At 39.6% G+C, this 18,533-nt stretch overlaps 1 protein-coding gene across 4 annotated transcripts in view; it reads left to right on the top strand.

The window, feature by feature from the left end:
* Positions 1 to 18,533, top strand: part of LOC116279926 (uncharacterized) — a 223,657-nt gene that overhangs the window by 9,559 nt on the left and 195,565 nt on the right. The window lies entirely within an intron of this gene.

Genomic DNA, 18,533 nt, shown 5'->3' on the forward strand with positions numbered 1-18,533 from the left:
GACATTGTCTGTTAGTAGATTATGATATACCTTTGTAATGGAATATCATTCAGCCATTGAAAATCAGGTTTCCAAGTGTATTTAAGACAGACAAATGCCAATGATAAGTGAAAAAGCAAAATACAGAATCTTTCGATTCTAATTTTGGAAAAACATATTTGTACATGTATATGTGTGCTTATAACTATAGACTAGAAGGAAACATGTTCTTCATGGATATCTCTAAGTGGTAGGGTTGTAAGTAATTTTTTTAATACTTTTGAAGAAATCACTAATCTTTTTCAGTGATCACATATTCCTTTAAAAAGAAGTATGTATTATAATCTGAAAAACAGGGTTTTTTAAAAAGTGAAAATATCCTCAGATCATCTGAAACTAGAGATGACACTTAAAATTCCTTGGTAACTTGCTGCAGACTATGCATTTGAATTTTTGCTAGTTAGCTTTTTTTAAAAAAAACAAGTCAGCAGAAGGCAGCTCTCTGATTTAGTGCTTATTTTTCCTCACAGCATAGATGCTAGCCAAATTCTCTGTTTTAAACATTAATTGTGGCCAGAATCATATATTTGATTTATTCCCTTGGGAAGAAGCCACATCTGAAACCTATCTTTGTCAATTGCAACACTTATTGAATAGTATATATTTTGCTGAACAGAACAAATAAGCCAATCAGGTCTGCCCTTCCAGGAGTGTTTAGTCTACAGCAGACAGTGCTAACCTACAGACAGGCTTAGTCGCAAAACTAGGAGAGAAGAGTAGTTGCATGCAGTGAACTCTGCTCTTATAAGAAGACAGTCATAGTGTGTTTGGAAGAGAATGAGGGCTGGGCCAAGGGGTTGCATATTCCAGTAGGACATAGCTTGATGGAAACCATATTTGAGACTTTGTGGATTAAAAAATACATATCATTTTTAATATCTATATAAGGCAAAGAATTGACAGGATAGGAACAGACAAAATACAGACGCTCATTAAAAACAAGAAAATTTGCTCAATATGTATTTTAAATTCAACATGTTAGAAAAATGTACAAGATTGATCATGTCCAATGTCAACAGGGGTGTGGGTCAACACTTAATTCTCAAATGCTGTTGGTGGGAGTACAGGTTAGCCTTTATACTACCAAAATTTTAAACGTATGTTTCCTTTAATGGAGAAATTGAATGTCTAAGGGTAACTGACTCAGCAGAAATAATGTGGGTGGACGCGTGAGGCTTCTGCTGTCCTACTGTCCACCTTCATAAGCTAACCTGTGAGGTACAGTTGTCTTTCTCAGTCCCTCAGCAGGCCTGGTAATGTCCAAAGCAACTCACCAAACCTACCAGTTCACAGCAGGACAAACAACAGAGAAAGAGACCCTAAAGAGCCCTCTAGTGGCCGATTTTCAGAGAACAGGCTCTTTAAGGAATGCTCCAAGCCTTTCCAGCAAGGAGCCAAAAGACAAGTCTGACATCACAGGGCATCAATGCTTGGCCTGCCACCCCTCACCTCCAGGGTCTCGTACTGGCTGGGAACAGCCCTTTGGCTTGGCTTTGCCTAAAATGAGGTCTGGGTGTTCCACAGCTGCTGCAACCTCAAATTCCTTCCCACTAGTGTGCCAGTGCAGACAGCCAAGGAACCTGGCAAAATCCCCAGTTGTGTGGATGATGGACTTGTGTGGACTCCCCTTCTCCCCATAAAGCCCAGGGACATTGGTAAAGCAATTCCCTGAAGCAGCTTAGGTTTCCAACTGCTTCCTTGAAAATATGCAAATTAACTTTTAAAATGACCTTGACTTATACAAGATTGAGTAAGTAAGAAAATGATTACACAGGCGGGAAAGACTTGGCATTCCCAAAGAGCTGCATTTATATTTGCAGAGTGCTTATTTTGTGCCAGGTATCAGGGCTGCCACAGCTGCTGGTGTAACGTGCTGGGCCACCCACACCTTGAAGGTACCACTGTACGTTATTAGCAAAAAAGTGGGTGCAGGGCTTGGCAGAGAGATGGAACCTTTGTGTGAAGGCAAAAATGCTCTCTTCTCAGGCATAAGTACCTGCATGCTGAGACACATAATTTGGTGAGAGAAGAGGGCTTGAGTTAGTTCCCACTCACCCTTGCTCTGCTGTCCAGGCACCTTGACAAATGCATCAACCTCAAAGGTGTACCAGTAGCCCTGCATTTGTGCAATGCTGAAAGCACTCAACCAAGGGAAGAGTGAGGGCTGAAATCTAACCTTGCTCTGCTGACAAAGCCCTGAGCCATGTCAGTCTAGAGAGGTCACCTTTGTGCAATAAGCTCAAATATGCCTTGTGTGCAAGTGCCCTGGGTCTACATTGTGTCGTCCTCTAATGACCCTGTAAGGTAGGCAAAGATGGGTTTAGTATAAAGCTAATGATGCAGACATTTCCAAGATTCAGGGATTGGTTTAGGCACTAGTTCACATGGTCATAGTTTGTCCTAAAATTTTCAAAAATAAGATCATTTAACTGTAATCACTTAAAACGATCATCATAGCAACTTTTGGAGATGGGTACAATTATCTTTTATAACCGAGACACAGTTAATTAGCAGTACTATTAAGTGGTAGGGCCTGAATTTGTTGCAAGCTAACCGATTGTGGAGAATATGTATATTGTTTCCAAGGAAACAACGCTTCCAGGAGAATCCTACCATGGGCAGTTCATTCTTGCCCCCAATTCTCCAAATATCAGAATAAATGAGGAACATCTTTAGATGTTGTTCAAGTCAGAGGAGACTGATAATAGGCAGAGAACAAACTGTGGAGGTCAAGCCAGAAAGATGCAATGGTCTCTGTGAAGCCAGCCCTAGATGTTGTGTGGCAGCTGGACCACAGTCATTGTGACCAAGAAGAATAATGTGTCTTGTGGCCACTGTGTTACTTAAGGTACAGTCTGAAACAAAACACTGTGGTTTAACTAAAACCCAACTTTATCTCCTCCGCATTTGACAGTCTAGAGATGAGTGGTCTGGTAGAGAGGCAGCTCTGACGTGCTAAATCCATGGCCTCCAAGAGCACTCCAGCCATCACCTTTCTCCACCTACAAGAAAGGGGGAGTGAGACTCCTTTTGGTTCAGATGTAGCCACATGGTCATATTTAGCTGTTTTAGAAGTCGAGAAATTCGAATCTATTTAGGCTCAGGTAAAACTTGGAGGTTCTTTTACTAAAAGGAAGATGCATATTGAGAGAATGTTAGCAGTATCTACCAACACCCTGAGGCCAAGAGTGGTTTGACTTGGAAATCTGTGAGGCCTGAGACCTGTGGGCACAAAGTGAGAATTAGTGTGTATTATAGGACAAAGAAAGTGAGCAAGAGAGACAGACCTTGCCAGGAGGTAACAGTGAGACACAGGCTGCATGGGGTCAGGAGAATGTGGAGCACAGACCGAGCAGTGGTGGCCGTTTCAGGGAACTTTCCCACAGTTGTGGGCTCTGATAATCTGACAGCAAGCAGATGCCCAGGGAATCTGAGAGTCACTTCTGTTGACTCACAGGAAGACTTGGGAGACCCAAGAAGACCCCTTGGTTCAGGGAATGAGGCGAAGAAGTTGAAAAAAAGGACAAAGAAGGGAGAGATTGAGACTACTTCTAAACAATCCACAGCCAACCAACTTCACCAGTCCCTCAGTGAGGAATGATTCACTATTACACAAGAACCCATGGATGTAATCACATCCGTCCCTTTTCTTTCTCAACCAAAGTTCTGGAAAGAGTGATATTTTGGGACTCAACATCTCTGCTTTCTCATCTTTTCACCATTCCAGTGAAGCAGCCCCTGTTCTGGTCTCCAGAGTTATCATTAGCGCCCAATTCAATAGATTCTTTATATTTTTACATGGTGTTCCTCTGCATCATTTAAATGATGAACCCTTCACTTCTTCATACTGCCTCTTGTTGTGATTCCTATGATACTAGGTTCTCCTGATTCTCCCTGGCTTCATCTCATTTGCCTCCCTAAACACCTCCTCCTTGGGGTGGTATGTTAGATGGGCTCACTCAAGTCTCATGCACCTCTTCTGGGGTTTCAAAGGCTGGAAAGCTGAATAGCTACATGTCCCAAACTCCCTTGCAGCTAGCATTCCAGACATGTTTTAGATTTTGCCTATCAGATGGACTCCCATGGAGACCAAGGATATCAAGGAAGCATGGAAATGAATCAGATCAAGGTATTTATTGAATTCTTAAGAAAGTCCAAAACTCTAAAGTAGGTTAAGAGTCACTGCTTTACATGGTCTTCCAAGAATATGCATCCTTTCTCAGGTTTTAATTTCCTTGTGTATGTAGATGATTTCTGCATTAGTTAGCCACTGATGCAATTATGCTGCATAACAAACTACCACAATGTTCAGTGATTTGCAACAAGAGATTTTATATTTTTTTGCTCATGGCTCTGATTTTATGTTTTTTTGCTCACAGCTCTGCTTCAAGCTGCTGATCACCCAGGCTTGGGTTCATGCTTCATTTGGGGTCAGATTTGTTCTCTGTGTCTTCACATTCTCCTTGACATGCAGTTACTCAGGGCATATTCTTCCCTTGACCAATCACAGAAACCTATGACAGAAGCCAAACCATATAAGTTCATTTGAAGCTTACGCTTTCATCATATCTGCTCACATTTTTTGGCCAAAGAGCGATGACTGGTCAAGCCCAAAGTCCATGGGGCAGAGAGGTATAACTGCCCTCCAGGGGGAGAAGAAAAGGAATTGCTACTTCTCAAAATGAATCAAATCTTTTCCAACTTCCAAGGTAAATATTGAGCTTAGAATATTTCTCTTGGGCTTCAGATTCTGCCTGTGGGACATCTTTTCTCTGCTGATGGTGCTTCCAAGGCTGCCTGCAAAGATGACCATCATCCCCCAATTGTTTAATAACTGCAGGTTTGCAAAATAAAATAAGAAAGATTAAAGAGATTGAGTTGACATCCACAGAGAAAAGACATTCTAGTGAGGGACTGGGCACCCATGTGTGTAGATGACTAAAGATTCCTTTAAATATCTGTAGAAATTTAACATTAAAAGCCTTCAGTGATTTTTTTAGTTTTCTCTCTCACAGTTCCCCTTCTCAAACCTTCTTCTATGAGAACAGTAACATACCCTACTAGAAAAAAAGAAAGAAAGGTCTTACATGAAAACTGATACATTGCTGGAAAGACCAATTTAATCTCTTTTACCATTTTAAAGCTATAAAGTCAACAAATAGCCTGAAATAACTTTTGTTATATTACTACATTACAAATGAATCACCCAAATTCAATGTTAAAGTGTCAACATTTTGATGATTTTTTTCCAAATGCATCTGATTTTTGAGCATTTTTTTCTGAAGAGGTAGATAAGGAAGCACAGAAACCTCCCACTGAACTTTTCATCAGGGCTTCTGCTAATGTATATAATTGCTTCAGATGAAAAATATGAAACCTCTGAAAAGCTCTTTTTGGACAATCTATTAAAAAAAAATAGATGTATTCCTTCTTACACAATTAACTTCTCCCATATCGGTCTTACCACTTAAGCTGAGTCAGGAAAACATCTGACTCACGGGTGAGAGCAGCCCACGCCTATGAAATTGGGAGTCCTGGAGGAGCCCGGTCCCAGGGCTTTCTGTGAGCCAAGGTTAAGATATCTAATATGAAGGCCCCTTAGTCTGCAGCCAAGTTTGATTTTTTTTATCTTTTCAAGGACTTTATGGGCCACCCATAAGAGGGATGAATTTAATCCAATCCTCTAGGGACTGTGTCTATCAAATCCACCAAAACTCCCCAGCTTCTTACCTAAGGGATCTAATCTTATTTTTTTTAAAACTTTGTATTGTGGAAAATTTCAAGTATATACAAAATTAAAGACAAATGGTATACAAAACCCAGGTAGTCATCACCCAGCTTAAATAATGACCTCCTCCTGGCCAATCTTACACCATTTCTGTGTCTTGTCACTGTCCTCCATTCTACTGGACAATTTTGAAGCAAATCTGAAACATTGTACTATTTTGCGGTAAGTATTTTAGTATCATCTCCAACAGATAAGGATTCCTTAAAAAAAATCAATGTCAGGATCAATGTTATATATTAAATAAGTAATGTATAAATTGCTATTAAGGAGAAAATTGGTTTTTTGGTTAAGACACCATTCACAACTGTTTCAAATAACCACAACAAATCATTTTCCATGGGTATCATATGTGTGAACCACAGAGGTGTTGATCTATGAAACCTGGCACTGAACGTATCGCTTCAGCTACGCACTGTAATTGGAACAGTTTGATTCTGTTTATTTTAAATAAATTCAAAACAAGAGGTTTCCACATCCTCTCAGCTGCCAGCTTGTTAAGTTTTTCCCATTACTGCTCTTGAATACTTTTCTAGGCAATTATCCATCTCAAGAAAACCACTTTTTCCCCAACATCTTAGTTAAAATGTCCTTTGAGTTTTATGTTTTCCTGCAAATCAGCTTTCTTTTCTACCTGTATGTTAAGACACATTTTCACAGTGGTTTTACTAGCTGGCCGTCACACTTTGAGGGCTTTCACTGAAGCATTCGATTGTTGCCTCTCTAACAAGTTTCAAATGTTTAAACTCCAAGGCATGTAGTACTGATATCATCAACATTTCCCAAGTGGCTTATTGAAGATGGGGCAGTGGTGGTGGGGTGTGTGTGCATATAGTTGAAGGGGTTCAGGGTGATAAATAGCACTTCCTTTTGAGCCCCAAGCATCAGTGTCTTGCCCACTAGTTCAAAAAAAAAATCATCATTGCAAATTTCCACTGCCATGATACCTTTTTCTCGTTTTTCTTCAACATTATTTGACCTCTGTAGCAAAGGCCTCTTGGGAATTATGAAGTAGTTGACATGTGCCTTTATAATGAAGAAATATGTCTTAGTAATGCTTTCTGAATCTGTCTCTGCCTTGCACATTAATGCCATGCCTTTTGCTGTATTTAATTCTTGTCTTACTCTGTTTGGGCTGCTGTAAAAAATAACATAGACTAGGTGGCTTGTAAACAACAGGAATTTATTTCTCATGGTTATGGAGGCTGGGAAGTCCAAGATCCAGGTGCTGGCAGATTCAGTGTCTGGTGAGGGTCAGTTCTTGGTTTATAGACAGCTGTCTCACCATCATAAACACATGTGGCAGAAGGGGCAAGGGAACCCTATGGGTCCTCTTTGACAAGGGCACTAATGCCATTCATTAAGGTCTCCACCCTCATGACCTAAGCACCTCCTAAAAGCCCCACCTCTAAATACCATCAGATTAGGAGTTAAGTTTCAACCAGTGAATTTGGGGAGGGACACAGACATTCAGTCTATAGCATTCCTATTCCATCAACACCCTCTAACTTGCTTTCCAAAAATTAAAGTTAAATATTTGATATGCCAGTTGTGCTGTGATGTTAATGAGTGATAGTGGTTTAATAGGTTGCCTATCTTGGAAATAACCATCCCAACAGATTACTTCTGAGGTCAAAACACCCTGATGCAAAATACTAAGAATGATAAGAATACCATGTTTTTATGCTCTGGAAAAGAACAGAGTTAATATTAATATTTTTAAATGATAAAAAAGACTTACTTTAGCCTTATCCTAAGCAATAATATATATGAAACCACCAGTTTATGTACTAACCATATTTTAATACACATTAACATAAACACATAACAATTAAAATTTTTTTAAAAAAAATGCATCTTTTTTTCCCCCTTCCTCTTTCCTTCCTGAACAATTCAGTCCCATAGTGATTAGATGGGACAGAACAAGGTACAATCCGTGGTTAGAGAGTGCAAGGGAGACCAAGAGTGGAACATCAGAGTCCAAGCAGAGCAGTGTGAAGAAGGTGTTCATATGAAGGCTGGAGTAGGAGAGTCAGAGCCAGAGTGGGGTGAGAAGGGCATCCCCAGAGAGGGTGGTGGGATGTGTGGTGTGAGAGCTCCAACAGGGGGGAGAGGTGTTCTTGCTGAGGTCAGCATAGCACAGAGAGTCAGAGCCCAAGCAGAGTGGGTTGAGTGTCTGTTCTAAGGGACAGCCTTGGTCTTGCATGGAGAGTCAGACTCCGATCAGGGTGAGGAAGGTGTCCATGTGTGGAGTGGCTGTGGAGGGGTTCTTCTGCCTGTGTGGGGAGTCAGAGACTAAGCATTCATGAGGAGGGCATTCACATGGTGGGGAGGAGGAGGGTGTGGTTGTCAGAGCCCAAGCAGGATCAGTAGAACATCCATACCAGAGAAAGGGTGGTGGCAGAAATGAGAGATCAGTTATATACATGGATTAAATAAGGAAGTTAAGGATGGTAGAGACCATGTTTCTCACAGTGGAAGGAGCAATTAAAAATCTGGAAAGGGAGCAAACTAGAATGAACCCTATGATGTTGAGCCGGAAATGAATGTATCAATGTGAACTCATGGTTTTCTATATATATAAATAGACATTCAATATATTGATAGATAGATATTCCCTGGCTCTGACCACTCAGAGGGCCCAGGAGCATGGATACCCCAATAGCAATGAGCATACCTAGTGCTTAGATCTTGGCTTCTAAACACCATTTTCCACTAAATGGAACCAGGACTCTTTGAAGAAATAACTAATCCCATAGTGATGGAGGGAGAGTAAAAGGTAAACCTGGAACACTTTGTACCAAAAAGTTAGAAAACACTTAAAGAATGATAGGGCCATAGGCTTGGGTAGGCTCCCATTGACCAAATCAGGGATAATTTGAAAAATAAAATAAATAATAATAGCTTCAATTATAAATCACAGAATAAAAATTTTTAAATGAGTGTAAATAAATAAATGAATAGACTAAAAGTTTGGTAGGGAATGGTATATTTACACATTTTCAAAATACCTTTCTAGAAAATACTTAAATTAATTACAAATGAGAAAATTGTAATTATACAGTAGAGGACCCTGGCAGACACCAGGACTGGGACAAATGGAAATTGTGTGTCTATCTCATTGGTAGAATTCCATGAGAAGAACACAGCATTACCTCTGTGATAGTCCTGACAAAGATGCAGAATCTGAACCTAAAAATGAGAAAACATCCGGAAAACCCAAACTAAAGGCTATTCTGGAAAATAACTGACCTGTAACCTTCAAAACTGTCAAGTTTGTAAAATCAAAGATTGAGGAACTATTGCAGATATAAGGAAGACTAAAAAGACATGACAAATGCAAATGCACAAGATTCTGAACTGGATCCTTTTGCTAGAAAGGTCATTGTTGGGACTATTAGTGAAATGTGAGTAGGGACTGAGGATTCTATGGTAATAACATACTAATCTCAATATTCTGATTTTGGTGGTTGTATTTATTTACACAGGAAAATGTCCTTTCTCTGTAGAAAACATAGCAAAGAATTTGGTGGTTATGGGGCTTTGGGTTGGCCACAGACTCTCAGATGGTTCAGGAAACAAATATTCTTCCTTCTATACCAGCAACTTTTCTGTAAGCTTGTGAATGTTTCAAAAATTTTAAAAATTCAGAACATCAAAAATCCCTGTCTCACCTGAAATTGCATTGTGCACCATCGGTGGCTTGTGGACAGTCCTTTGGTGAACACTGGCCTGGATGGGCTCTGAGGTCCTGCCCAGCCACAGAGTCTTACTGTCTCTCCACATCCCTGCTTGCGTCCACTTCCCCGATTCTGTGGAGCAGAGTGGGGACAGTTAGAGCTGGGGAGAAGGGAGAAGAGTGACAATCACACTACCCTGGGGGGCTTTTAGCTACACAGACAGTGTCTATCTAGGGTTCTGACCCCCCGAGACCCCCTACTTCAGTAAACCAGTGCTGTTTCTGGGAGTGTATCCTGTCCTTGGGGTATCTTGAGGCAGAAACAAGGTTTAGAGTTACCCTCCTAGGGCTTTCTCAGAGGGCCTTCTGGAGACCACGGCACACTTTGCAGTCCTACTGGGGTAAGAGAGGGCAGGAGAGGGCAAGCTCCAACAGGTTGCCCAGAAGGCAAGGTGACCTTCTAGGGCAGGACCAGCCTTACTATCTCATGCCTGAAGCACAAGGCAGAGGCAGAGGCAGGCGGAGAGAACCGTGTATTGGCGGCAGGAGGGGGTGCCGGTGACGCAAGCAGATGCAATTGGGTGCAGGGCTCACATCTGACCCTATCTAGGTCCTGTTTGACTGGCACCTTTGGCATTATTCAAGTGCTTTCCAGAAGAGATGGATTCTCACGTCTTCCTAGGAGATGAGAGTCCGTACCTGCAGTCTCAGCTGTTCACAAAGCCAGGAAACAGCCACGTCAGAGGTGGCTCTCAGACAGCAGGCTGGCCAGAGTGCTCCAGCAGCATGCTCGTGCTGGTCACCTGTCCATGTTGTGCACACCTCCGCGTACTCCACACCATCCCGCCCCCAGATAAATAACTTTCCTCCAAACATGTCTTCAGTTTTCATGTCTGTGCAGTGGGAACTCTGCTGGATTTAAAACCTGCTTTATCACTAAGCATGTCCCAACATTTCCAGCCTTCATGTGTAAAATAAACATACATATGTGTATATATATGATATATTTGGATATAAATATATATATATATATATATATATAAAATGTGCGTTTTTTATGTGTATTTATTCTAATATGAAAACTTTTATTTTGGCATTTTTTTAGCCTTTCATGCTTTTTATAGGATTACCAAGGCTCTATTTCAGGGAGAATTTTTTTTTTAACTTTTATCTTTTTGTTTTTGTTTTTTTTTTAAATTTTTTTTATTGAGTTATAGTCATTTTACAATGTTGTGTCGAATTCCAGTATAGAGCACAATTTTTCAGTTATACATGAACATAGATATATATTCATTTCACATTTTTTTCACAGTGAACTACCACAAGATCTTGTATATATTTCCCAGTGCTATACGGTATAATCTTGTTTATCTATTCTACATATGCCTGTCAGTATCTACAAATTTTGAACTCTCAGTCTGTCCCTTCTACTCCCCACCCCCTTGGCAACCACAAGTTTGTATTCTATGCCTATAAGTCTGTTTCTGTTTTGTGTTTGTTCTTTTATTTTTTTTTTTTTAGATTCCACATGTGAGCAATCTCATATGGTATTTTTCTTTCTCTTTCTGGCTTACTTCACTTAGAATGACATTCTCCAGGAACATCCATGTTGCTGCAAATGGCGTTATATTGTCGTTTTTATGGCTGAATAGTATTCCATTGTATAAATATACCACATCTTCTTTATCCAGTCACCTATTGATGGACATTTAGGCTGTTTCCATGTTTTGGCTATTGTAAACAGTGCTGCTATGAACATTGGGGTGCAGGTATCTTTTTGAAGTAGGGTTCCTTCTGGATATATGCCCAGGAGCGGGATTCCTGGGTCATATGGTAAGTCTATTCCTAGTCTTTTAAGGAATCTTATTTCAGGGAGAATCTTTAATTCTTCACTAATATTTCTAATAATGAGGTATAGATTTTTTTGAGAAATGAAAATATTTGAAACTCAATATCTAAACTTAAACCACTAAGTATAAGCAAACTTGACTTTAAAAAATAATTAGTTTCTCATATCTAAGCTTAATTGGTACTGGCTATGGAGCGTGAATACATTTCTAATCCTGAGGGCATGTTTAATCTGTGAATAGAGTCTCTATTCAGAATTCATTTTACGTGGATATCTAAGCAGATAGAGAAACAATAAAAGGAAGATACTGCTTTACCGAAGTTATTAGCTTAAAGAAGGAGGAGGCATTTGATCTACCGCCTTCCCAAATCAACCAAGTGCAAAGGTAAATAAACTCTTTTTCAGACGAGCAAGTTCTCCAAAAATTACCTCCCATGAACTTACTGAAGAGTGTGTTGCACCAAAACAAGAAAGAAAAATCAGTAAAGAGGAAAACAAGAGATCCAATCCAAGAAAGATATAAAGGAAATTCCCAAAGTGGTAGGAAAGAGAGATTCCAAGAAAATAGTGAGAAGGGGGGTCCTAGAAATCAACACACCCAGAGAATTGCAGGCCAGAAGGCTCTTGAAGAGACATCTTCAAGAAGATGAAATTGAGGGAGTACTTAATTTGTTTGAATAAATCAAGAGGAGATTTACAGGAAGAGTACTTAGAAATAAATTAGTAATAAACACATAGAAAAATAAGCAAGTGGAAAAGCAAGACATTAACTTTAGGGACAGAGAAATGTGAGAGGAAAAAAGTAATCACATTATATTACATTGGTGAACTTTATCATTTATGTATAGTCATGGCAATATATTTACTGAGTTTTGATTCTAACTTTACTGGGACCTTGAGTGGATGGGAAGTGACTCTGTATGTTTGTGTGTGTACATGTATGTGTGTGTGTGTGTTTAAAAGCAACATCTTCAGTCTCCACCGAGGAGTTGATGGATAATGTCTGAAGCAGACATTGCTGTCAAAAGATAGCAACATAAGCATTTTTTTCAGAGATATGCAAAGAATATATCAAAGGAGTTGAAAATAATTGCCTCTTGGAAAATACAAATGAGAGAGAAGGGAGGAGGCTGTTGCTTCCTAAGATCAAGGGAGCTCTTTGAGTTGAGTTCTCTGGAACTCATTTATTGAGAAGTGCTCTTGGGATCAGCGCTGGCAGAAGAGACCTGGGTGAAGAGCAAAGAAGCTGGGTTCTGACAGGTCAGCTCCCTCGGGGACAGGGCAAGATGGAGGGTGGATCTGGACAGCAAAGCCGGAGCTCCACACACAGCATGTTCATACTCATTTCATGGAGAAAAGGGCCTTCAGCTCTTTTAACTTTGCTTTAAAAAAGAATGATATATTATTGTCCTGTATATGCTTAAATTTGGTGGTGGTTCTGCACTCAAGTAGCTTGCCCATAGAAACCTCCCCTTTCTCCCTCAAAAAAGGTCTATGAAAAAGACTTCACATAAAAAAGGTCTGAGCATTCTTGCAGTGGCAGGAGCTGGGAATTAACTGTGTTATATCCAGTCTTTCCCAGAGTTATTTGTCCACGGCAGTTAAGTCACATAATAATATCCTAAGGAATACACTTTAATAAACTTATTTAACTGGTTGGGCTTTCTTCAGGAATGCAACCTCCAGTTACAGCATTGCATTGTTCTTAGAAGGAAATATGACACCTTTATGAGACGATTCCAAGTACTGATTGATCTTGGCCCAAAACAGTGTCTGTCTATGCATGCCTGGTTTAGTGCTGAAAATGGAAACAAAACAAAGCGGAACAAAACAAAACATACCTAACTAGAAAGAGGAGAACCAAGGGAAGGAAGAAGGGAGGGGGTGGAGGCTGTTTCGAACCAGGTTTGAAAGATGCATTGAGCATCAGGGGTATTACAGGAGCCCAGATGGCAAACAGCTTTGTTTGTTTTTACATAAAAAGTCATAGAGTAGGGGATGACTTCATCCCCAGAAGGCTGGATGGAGGAAAAGGAGGTGCATTAAAGAACAGGTTGGGTAGACTGCAGGAGAGGCAGGTGACTAGATGAGGGTTCAGTGGGACTGGAGCATTTGGTTTCAACCTAAACTGGCTGTGCCTGTCGCCACCAGACAACAGGAGTCTGAGATCAGCCAGGGACTCCGCTTCCAGGGCAGCCAGCCAGCCTGGGGTAAAGGGATGAAAACTGTAAGGGATGACCCGGTAACACCTAAGGCTGTCAGTCAAGATCAAATGACTCTCAGTATACCTGTCATTTCTCCATCTGTGTTTAATTTAGCTGATAACTTCCCTCATGCTGGGCTAACCTCATCCTCTGAAACAAGGACTGTGGTAAGTTGCCACCTGTTGCAGGGGCCTGAGGTCAAGTGGGAGGGGCAGGTTGGAGAGGACAAGTTAATTGCCCAATTCTAAGATGGCTCTCTAAAGAGAAGAAAAAGGCACACGCATCTTTCCCCTTGATCTCTTGGGGGTGGGGAGTGAGAGAGATGAGTTGGGGTGAACAATTCAGCAAGCCCAGGGACATTTCACTGCATGGGCCAGGGATCGGTGGTGGGCATCACCTTTAAGCGTACTAAGCATTTTTCCCTTCTGAAGTCAAGTTTTTAAAATATTTTAAATAGATGCAAAAGAACATTTTAAAAAAATGTATAGGGTGGCAAAATCATAAGGATGAAAACAGACAAGTGGTTGCCAGGGGTTAATGTTGGGGGGAGGTTGCGACCTATCAAGTTTCTTGGTGGTGATGGAACAGTTCTGTATCTTGATCGTGGTGGTAATCACACGAAACTATACGTGGAATAAAACTTCATAGAAGTATACATGTGCACACACATAGACACAAATAGTACATGTAAAAGCCAGTGAGATCCGAACAAGTTCTGCAGTTTAGTCCATGGTGTTGTGCCATGGTCAGTTTCCTGGTTTTGATCGTTGAACTGTGCTTATGTGAGATGATATCATTGGGGGAAGCTGGATGAAGGAACTCACTGTGTTCTTTTTGAAATTTCTATGTCATTGTAAAATAATTTTAAAAGAGAAAGCTTAAAAATTTACGGGAGTTTAAATAATACCAACTCAACAGGATGGTGGGACCAACCACCCACTTTAAAAAAGAGAGCATTACCATTATTTTGGAAACCTTCAAAGCACTCCTTTTAGACCCCTTCCCTTTCCCCATCCCCCACCCCTATTAGAGGTAACCACTGCCTAGAATTTTATATTCATCATCCCTTTGCTTTTCTTTATAGTTTTACCTCATTTATTTAAATCCCCAAAGAATATGTTGTTTAGTTTTGCGTGTTCTTGAATGTTGTATAAATGAAATCATTCTGCTTGTTCTTCTACTAGCTTTATTACTCAGTGTTTCCTTTCTGAATTCCATCAGTGCTGAGTGTAGCTTTTTGATTTGTTCATTGATGTATTCATCGTGGAAACTCCATGATTTATTTACCCGTTCTATTGTTTATTAACATTTGGTCTGGTTTCAGTTTTTGTGTTTTTTTTTTCCCGATTACAGACAGACAGAGCTGCAATAAACATTCTTCTACATGTCTCCTAGTCCATGGTGCAAGAATTTCTCTAGGGTCTCTACCTTAGGGTGGACTTGCCGAGTCAGAGAGTTCAGCTGCTTTTCTGATTTACTAGATGATGCCAAATTATTTTCCAAAGTGATGTAGCTATTGTTGTGTATTTTCAGTAGCACTGGGTATTGTCAAGATTCTTACTTCTTATATGTACAGTAATTATAAAATGGTGTCTGATCATTGTGTTTTTAAAAAAAAATGTGGGGGGGAGGTATTAGGTTGGTTGGTTTGTTTGTTTATGGAGGTACTGGGGATTGAATCCAGGACCTCGTGCATGCTAAGCATGCGCTCTACCACTGAGCTATACCCATCCGTCCCACCATTGTGGTTTTAATTTGTGGTTTTTTTCCTAACTGCTAATATGATTGTCCATTTTCCGTTTATTTTTGTACGTTTCTTTTTCTTCTTCTGTGAAATACATGTTTAATACTTTTGCACATTTGTCAGTTAGGTTGTTTGTCTTTTTCTTGTTGATTTATGGTAGTTCTTTATGTGTTCTGGAGATTAAAACTTTATGTTGTAAATACCTTCTTCTAGTTTCTGACTTACCTTTTTACTTTTATTAAGGTGCCTTTAAAGGAATATAAACTCTCAATTTTAATATAATTGATCTCATTTTAAGAATCATTTCATTTAGCACATATTTTTATGGCGTATATTTTTCAAAGAAATCTTTATAAACCAAAAAAAATCACAAAATTATTCCCCTATACTGATCTTTAATAAACTAGTTTGTATTGTTTGTTTTCTGAGAGGGAGGTAATTAGGTTTCTTCATTGATTTCCACTTGGAGGAGGTACTGGGGATTGAACCTGGGACTTCTTGGGTGCTGAGTGTGCACTCTACCACTTGAGCTACGTGTTAATAAATTTGTAATTCTAGTTTTATATTTAAGTTTTTAATACACCAGAAGTTGGCTTTTATGTGTGATATGAAGGGTTGAATTTTATGTTTGAAATATGGGTAATTTGTTTTCCCCATACCTATATCTTTAAAAAAATTGTATTTCCCCTGATTCTCTGCAATGTCAGCTCTAGAAAAAACCAGTCAGATCTCTAGGCACATATCAACCTAATTCTGGGCTCTATATGCTGCTGCACTGGTCCATCTCTGTTTCCCACACTATCTTATTACCTTAGCTCTAGAATAATTTTAGTGTCTGGGAGATAAGTTCTCTTATATGATTCTTCTTTGTGAGTGTCTTGTCTGTTCTTGGTCCCTTGCTCTTTCGTGTACATTTTGGAATCAGCTTGCCAAGTGTCTCCAAATCTCAGGGGAATTTTTATTGGAATAATACTGACTTGACAAAGTCACATATCTTCAAGGGTTTGTGCACTTGAAGAGTGCACTTGGCCACAGTTTGCAGCCAAATAGATCATTTGTACAGCGTAACACTTCATTAGATCACTGGGGCATATCAGAGGCTGGGAGTTGGCTCCATACAGAGGTACGAGAAGCCAGTGGTTTTCCCCCACCTCCAATGTGTATCACTATCTGATAACAACGTGGAAGAAGATCCTGTGCTTGCATTGCCACAGATAGAGTTCTCACTAAAAAATAGCTGCTCCCTTAAGTCAGAAGATCTCATGGGTTGCAATCACTGTTACATGTGTGAGTCCATCCCGGTAAACCAATGAAGACTGGATTTCTGGGTGTGTCTAACACAAAACATTGCAACTAGACCTGGAAACAAATGCTATATAATATAGGAGTCAAAAAAGCCTTTTACTTCTTTTTTTTTAACATTTTTTTCCATTCAGTTATAATCATTTTACAATGTTGTGTCAAATTCCAGTGTAGAGCACGATTTTTCAGTTATGCATGAACATACGTATATTCATTGTCACTTTTTTTTTCACTGTGAGCTGCCATAAGATCTTGTATATATTTCCCTGTGCTATACAGTATAATCTTGTTTATCTATTCTATATATACCTCTCAGTATCTACAAATTTTTGAAATCCTCTGCCCCTTCCCACCCCCTGCCCTCTTAGCAACCACAAGTTTGTATTCTATGCCTATGAGTCTGTTTCTGTTTTATATTTATATTCTTTTTTTTTTTTTTTAGATTCCACATGTGAGCAATCTCATATGGTATTTTTCTTTCTCTTTCTGGCTTACTTCACTTAGAATGGCATTCTCCAGGAACATCCATGTTGCTGCAAATGGCATTATGTTGTCAGGTTTTATGGCTGAATAGTATTCCATTGTATAAATATACCACCTCTTCTTTATCCAGTCATCTGTCGATGGGCATTTAGGCTGTTTCCATGTCTTGGCTATTGTAAACAGTGCTGCTATGAACATTGGGGTGCAGGTGTCATTTTGAAGTAGGGTTCCTTCTGGATATATGCCCAAGGGCAGGATTCCTGGGTCATATGGTAAGTCTATTCCTAGTCTTTTGAGGAATCTCCATACTGTTTTCCACAATGGCTGCACCAAACTGCATTCTCACCAGCATTGTAGGAGGGTCCCCTTTTCTCCACAGCCTCTCCAGCATTTGTCATTTGTGGACTTTTGAATGATGGCCATTCTGACTGGTGTGAGGTGATACCTCATTGTAGTTTTGATTTGCATTTCTCTGATAATTAGTAATATTGAGCATTTTTTCATGTGCCTATTGATCATTTGTATTTCTTCCTTGGAGAATTGCTTGTTTAGGTCTTCTGCCCACTTTTGGATTGGGTTGTTTTTTTCTTATTAAATCGTATGAGCTACTTATGTATTCTGCAGATCAAGCCTTTGTTGGTTTCATCGTTTGCAAAAATTTTCTCCCATTCCGTAGGTTGTCTTTTTGTTTTACTTATGGTTTCCTTTGCTGTGCAGAAGCTTGTAAGTTTCATTAGGTCCCATTTGTTTATTCTTGCTCTTATTTCTATTGTTTGGGTAGACTGTTCTAGGAGAACATTTTTGAGATGTATGTCAGATAATGTTTTGCCTATATTTTCTTCTAGGAGGTTTATTGTATCTTGTCTTATGTTTAAGTCTTTGTTCCATTTTGAGTTTATTTTTGTGTATGATGTAAGGGAGTGTTCTAGCTTCATTGATTTACATGCTGCTGTCCAGTTTTCCCAACACCAATTGCTGAAGAGACTGTCTTTATTCCATTGTATATTCTTGCCTCCTTTGTCAAAGATTACTTGACAGTAAGTTTGTGGGTTCATTTCTGGGCTCTCTATTCTGTTCCATTGGTCCATATGTCTGTTTTTATATCAATACCATGCTGTTTTGATTACTGTAACTCTATAGTATTGTCTGAATTCTGGGGGAGTTATTCCTCCAGCATCTTTCTTTTCTTCAGTAATGTTTTGTCAATTCTGTCTTTTGTGGTTCCATATAAATTTTATTATGATTTGTTCTAGTTCTGTGAAATATGTTCTGGGTAATTGGATAGGGATTGCATTAAATCTGTAGATTGCCTTGGGCAGTGTGACCATTTTAACAATATTGAATCTTCCAATCCAGGAGCATGGGATATCTTTCCATTTTTAAAAGTCTTCTTTAATTTCTTTCATCAATGGCTTATAGTTCTCCATGTATAAGTCTTTCACCTCCTT

The sequence above is a fragment of the Vicugna pacos genome, chromosome 3, assembly GCF_048564905.1.
Source record: "Vicugna pacos chromosome 3, VicPac4, whole genome shotgun sequence".
NCBI lineage: Eukaryota > Metazoa > Chordata > Mammalia > Artiodactyla > Camelidae > Vicugna > Vicugna pacos.